Below are 6,302 nucleotides of genomic sequence, written 5' to 3'. Positions count from 1 at the left end.
CTAAGAAATTCCTTGGAGGTATTTCAAAATTATCCAAATACTAGATTCAGCAGATGACCACTAGACTGGAAGGGAAAGGCCAGTGTCAAAGTCAAAGCAGCTGGGCATGGTAGCTAACAGCTGTAATCCCAGCACCTTGTGAGGCCTAGGAGGGAGGATCAGCAGTTTGAGACTAGCCTGGGGAACATAGTGAGACTCCACCTCTAAAAAAATTTTATTTTATTTTATTTTATTTTATAGACAGAGTCTTGCTTTGTTGCCCAGGGTAGAGTGAGTGCCATGCTGTCAGCCTAGCTCACAGCAACCTCAAACTCCTGGGCTCAAGCAATCCTGCTGCCTCAGCCTCCCAAGTAGCTAGGACTACAGGCATGCACCACCATACCTAATTTTTTCTATATCTATTAGTTGGCCAATTAATTTCTTGTTATTTATAGTAGAGACGGGGTCTCACTCTTTCAGAGGATGGTTTCAAACTCCTGACCTTGAGCAATCTGCCCGCCTCGGCCTCCCAGAGTGGTAGTATTACAGGCGTGAGACACTGCCTGGCCTAACTAGTTTATTTAAGGTAGAAACTGATGGCATCGATTTGAGACATTTCTTATTTTCCTAATATGGGCATTTAGTGCCATACACTTAAGTTCTGCTTATTTGCATCCCATAAATTTTGATATGTTATGTTTCTATTTTCATTCACTTAAAAATACTTTCTATACTTCTCTGTACTGATCCGCAGGGAGGAAAATACTTTCCAATTTACATTTCTCTTCTTTGATCTATAGGTTCTTTTATTTTATTTACTTTTTTGTTTTAATTTTTTTGAGGCAGGGTCTCGCTCTGTTGCCCAGGCTGGAGTGCAGTGGTGCGATCATTGCTCACTGTAACCTTGAATTCTTGGGTTCAAGTGATCCTTCTTCTTAGCTAGCACTACAGCTCTATGCCACCATGTCTGGCTCTTTTTTTTCATGGGATGGGTCTTACTATGCTGCCTAGGCTGGTCTCAAACTCCTGGCAATCCTCCAGCTTCAGCCTCCCAAAATGCTGGGATTATAGGCCACTGTGCCTGGCCATGGATTATTTTAAAATGTACGATCTGGTTTCCAAATATTTGGGGATTTTCCAGAGATCTTTCTGTTACAGATTTCTACTTTAATTCTACAGGAGTCAAAGAATATTACTTTTTCTTCAACTGCAGAGTTTAACGGAAAAAAAATATTTACATGGTTTGAATGCTTCTAAATTTTTTGAGACTGTTTAATGGCCCAAAGATTGTCTATGTTCTGTATGTGCTTGAAACAGTTTATTCTGCTGTTGAGTGGACTGTTCTATACATGTGAATTGAGTTGAGTGGGTTGACAGTGATGTTCATGTCTTCTATATCCTTACTGATTTTCAGTTTACTTTTTCTATCAAATATTGACATTTCTAATGATTATTTTGAATTTGTCTATTGCTCCTTGGAGTTCTGCCAATTTTTGCTTCATGTATTTTGTAGCCATGTTATTCAACATATAAACATTTATGGAAGTTACATCCTCTTCATGAATGAACCCCTTTATCATTAGGAAATGACTTCCTTTATCCTTGGTAATATTCTTTGTGCTTTCAAATCTAATTTTTCTGGTGCTAATATAACTACTGCATCATCCTTTTGATTATTGTTACTGTGGCATCTTTTTCCGTCCCTTTACTTTTAACCTATTTGTTTCTTTTTTTTTTTATTGAGACAGAGTCTGGCTTTGTTGCCCAGGCTAGAGTGAGTGCTGTGGCGTCAGCCTAGCTCACAGCAACCTCAAACTCCTGGGCTCAAGCCATCCTCCTGCCTCAGCCTCCTGAGTAGCTGGGACTACAGGCATGTGTCACCATGCCCAGCTAATTTTTTTTCTATATATATTAGTTGGCCAATTAATTCCTTTCTATTTATAGTAGAGACAGGGTCTTGCTCTTGCTCAGGCTGGTTTTGAACTCCTGACCTCGAGCAATCGGCCCGCCTTGGCCTCCCAGAATGCTAGGATTACAGGCATGAGCCACTGCATCGGCCCCTCTTTCTTTCTTTCTTTCTTGCTTGCTTGCTTGCTTGCTTTCCTCCCTCCTTCCCTCCCTCCCTCCTTTCTTTTCTTTCTTTCTTTTCTTTCCTTCCTTCCTTCCTTCCTTCCTTCCTTCCTTCCTTCCTTCCTTCCTTCCTTCCTTCCTTCCTTCCTTCCTTCCTTCCTTCCTTCCTTCCTTCCTTCTATTCTTCCTTTCTTTCTTTCTTTCTTTCTTTCTTTCTTTTTTGAGACAGAGTCTCACTCTGTTGCCCAGGCTAGAGTGCCATGGGGTCAGCCTAGCTCACAGCAACCTCAAACTTCTGGGCTCAAGTGATCCTCCTGCTTCAGCCTCCCAAGTAGCTGGGCCTACAGGCGTGCGCCACCATGCCTGGCTAATTTTTTCTATATTTTTAGTTGGCCAATTAATTTCTTTCTATTTTTAGTAGAAACGGGGATCTCACTCTTGCTCAGGCTGGTTTCAAACTCCTGACCTTGAGAGATCCTCCTGCCTCAGCCTCCCAGAGGGCTAGGATTACAGGCGTGAGCCACCGTGCCCAGCCGCTATTTGTTTCTTAAAAGTGTATTTCCTATAGGCAGCAGATAATTGGGTCTTGATTTTTTATATATATAATCTAACAATCTCTGACTTTTTTTTTTTTTTTTTTTTTTTTTTTTTGAGACAGAGTCTCGCTTTGTTGCCCAGGCTAGAGTGAGTGCCGTGGCGTCAGCCTAGCTCACAGCAACCTCAAACTCCTGGGCTCCAGTGATCCTTCTGCCTCAGCCTCCCGGGTAGCTGGGACTACAGGCATGCGCCACCATGCCCGGCTAATTTTTTATATATATTTTTAGTTGGCCAATTAATTTCTTTCTATTTATAGTAGAGACGGGGTCTCGCTCTTGCTCAGGCTGGTTTTGAACTCCTGACCTTGAGCAATCCGCCCGCCTCGGCCTCCCAAGAGCTAGGATTACAGGCGTGAGCCACAGTGCCCGGCCTATCTCTGACTTTTAATTGGGGTGTCTAGAGCACTTACATATGTGATTATCAACATGGTTTGGGTTAAGATATATATTATTTTGCTATTTGTTTTATATTTGTGCCTCTGTTCTTAGTTTCATTATTCCTCTTTATTGTGACAGAGTCTCACTCTGTTGCCCAGACTAGAGTACTGTGGCGTCAGCCTAACTCACAGCAACCTCAAACTCCTGGCCTCAAGTGATCCTCCTGCCTAAGTCTCCCGAGTAGCTTGGAGTACAGGCACGCACCACCACGCCCAACTAATTTTTTCTATTTTTAGTAGAGACAGGGGTCTTACTCTTGCTCAGGCTGGTCTTAAACTCCTGACCTCAAGGGACCCTCCAACCTTGGCATTCCAGAATGCTAGGTTTACAGATGTAAGCCACCATACCCAGCCTATTTTAGATATTTTTATAATTTTATTTTACCTCCTTTTTTTGGCTTATTAGCTATACTTTTTTGTTGTGTCACTTTTAGTGGTTGCTTTAGGGTTTATAGTATATATCTTTAACTTATCACAGCCTGTTAAACCACATCATGAAAGCGTGTCTGTTTCCATTTTGCCCCTTCCTGCCTTTGTGCTATTATTTTTCTTTTTTGTTTTTTTGACACAGGGTCTCACGCTGCTGACCAGGCTAGAGTGCAGTGGCATGATCATAGCTCACTGCAGCTTCAAACTCCAGGTTCAAGCGACCCTCCTGCCTCAGGCTCCTGAGTAGTGGGAACTACAGGTACATACCACTACACCCAGCTAATTTTTTTTTAAAATTTTTTGTAGAGACAGGGGTCCCACTATATTGCACAGGCTCATTTCAAACTCCTGGCCTCAAGTGATCCTCCTGCATTGGCCTCCCAAAGTGCTGGGAATACAGGCATGAGCCACGGCAGCTGGCCTCATGTCTCTGACATGCTCAGTCCTTACGGTAGCTTCTTAAACATATGAAATACAACTACAATAACTCTGTTGAGGTCCTTGTCTACTAATTCTATCATCTGTGTCACTTTTGGGTCAGTTTTGATTGATTGGTTTTTCTCCTTGTTATGGCTCATGTTTTTCTACCTCTTTGTATTCCTGGTCATTTTTTTTTTTTTTTTTTTGAGACAGTCTCACTTTGTTGCACAGGCTAGAGTGAGTGCCGGGCATCAGCCTAGCTCACAGCAACCTCAAACTCCTGGGCTCAAGCAATCCTGCTGTCTCAGCCTCCCGAGTAGCTGGGACTACAGTGCGCCACCATGCCTGGCTCATTTTTTCTATATATATTAGTTGGCCAATTAATTCCTTTCTATTTATAGTAGAGACAGGGTCTCGCTCTTGCTCAGGCTGGTTTCAAACTCCTGACCTCGAGCAATCCGCCCGCCTCGGCCTCCCAGAGTGCTAGGATTACAGGCGGGAGCCACCGCGCCCGGCCCTTGTTATCCCATCTTGGCTAGAAGTAGAAATTGAATGTATTTCCACTTACTTAATCTATTGTTTTATATAATAAATGAATTAATAATACTGATATGATTTAATGGCAAATTCAAGAATAGATTCCATTCTAATCACCTTTCAGGATATAATAATTTATTTGTGTATCACAATGAACTCATAACTCTTTGGATTTATCGTGTGTCAGTTGATCTTGACCTAATGTCTCCTTTTGATGCTCAAATATTCTCACTTTGGTGAAGGGGAGCCTCTCTTAGTATGGCTTCTGTTACTTTAACTTGCCTCTATTTATCTTTCTAAATTTCCTTCCTTATTTGCACACTATGATTTTCCAGGCTCACCTTGTTCTCAGAGTCTCTTTCTCCAGTTCTTATGAAGACTATGTCAAATTGTTGTGCTAAGACTATAGACTTGAGAACTTTGAAATGTGGCATTTGTTATTTCCTTAAGATCTGCATGCAAACATTTATCATGAAGGGAAATGACCAATGGCAACTAAAGATGATCCCATTTCATTTTTTAAAAAAATCTACTTTATTGAGATATAACTTACATATGATAAAATGGACCCATTTAAAGTGTAGTTCAAGGCTAGGTATGGTGGCTCACGCCTGTAATCCTAGCAGTCTGGGAGGGTGAGGCGGGAGGATTGCTTGAAGTCAAGAGTTCCAGACCATTGGCATTTGAAGTCCATCTCTGTGGTTTAAAAAATAAAAGGATGAAAAAATTTAAAAATATGTAAAAAAAATTAAAAAAAAAAAGAGTTCCAGACTAGCCTGAACAAGAGCCAGACCCTGTCTCTATGAAAAATAGAAAAAATTAGCCAGGTGTGGTGGCACACTCCTGCAGTCCCAGCTACTTGGGAGGCTGAGGCAGAAGTATCGCTCCAGTGGGAATGTAAAATGGTGCAGCTGTGGAAGACATTTCCTCAAAAAGTTAAACATAGAATTACCACAGGACCAGCAATTCCACTCCTAGGGATAATCTTGAAGGAATTGGAAACAGGGATGTGGACACACACTTGTACGTGAATGTTCATAGCAGCATAATTCACAATAGTCTAAAGGCAGAGGCAGCCCAAGCGTGCGTCAGCTGGTGCGTGGGTAACGAGATGTGGTGTGCATGTTGGACGGTGACAATCCGGCATTGTTCAGTGGGAAAAAGGAATGAGGTTCTGATACTGCTACAACGTGGATGAACCTTACAAACATGATGCTGTCATAAAATCCAGACATAAAAGGGCAGTCATTGTATGATTCCACTTAGGTGAAGCATTTAAAATGGGCAAATTCACAGTGACAGAGGGACATTAGAGATTATTGGGTTGGAGGAAGAAGGCGATGGGGAGTGACTGCTCAGTGGGCCTAGTTTCTGTTTGGGATGATGAAAGGGTTTTGGAAATAGTGGTGATGGTTGCACAACATTGTAAATGTAAGTAATGCCTCTGAATTACACACTTAAAAGTGGTTAAAATGGCAAATTTAATATTACTACAATAAAAATGTTTTAAAATATTTTTTACCTCTTTTGCTATGACAAGGGGTCTCATTGTCATCTGTGGTATATATATCTTGCTCTGTAAATGTATATCTTGCTCTTGGTCTATAATCCTATCTTGCTCCCCCTCAATAAATTTCACCTTATGCTTGCCTTAAAAAAACATTTCATTCTCTAGAAAAAGCAGGAAAGAATAAAAATATATTTTTAAAAAGCTGTTGCAGGGGCAAGGCAGGAAAAAAAAAGTTTTTGTACAAGAAAATTGTCTCCTGGTCAAATGCAGAAAATCTCTGCCCAGGGACTGGGGGTCTGGGATCCAAACAGATGGAAAAAAACT

General features: G+C 41.4%; 1 long non-coding RNA gene across 1 annotated transcript in view; it reads right to left on the bottom strand.

Moving 5' to 3' along the window:
* Positions 1-211: 211 nt before the first annotated feature.
* Positions 212-6,302, bottom strand: part of LOC142870580 (uncharacterized) — a 29,414-nt gene continuing 23,323 nt past the window's right edge. Inside the window, exon 2 of the long non-coding RNA XR_012918916.1 lies at positions 212-5,164. This is a non-coding gene — a long non-coding RNA (uncharacterized LOC142870580). The remainder of the gene's footprint in view (positions 5,165-6,302) is intronic.

This window comes from Microcebus murinus, chromosome 4 (assembly GCF_040939455.1).
Source record: "Microcebus murinus isolate Inina chromosome 4, M.murinus_Inina_mat1.0, whole genome shotgun sequence".
NCBI lineage: Eukaryota > Metazoa > Chordata > Mammalia > Primates > Cheirogaleidae > Microcebus > Microcebus murinus.
This window is presented reverse-complemented; position numbering and strand designations above follow the sequence as displayed.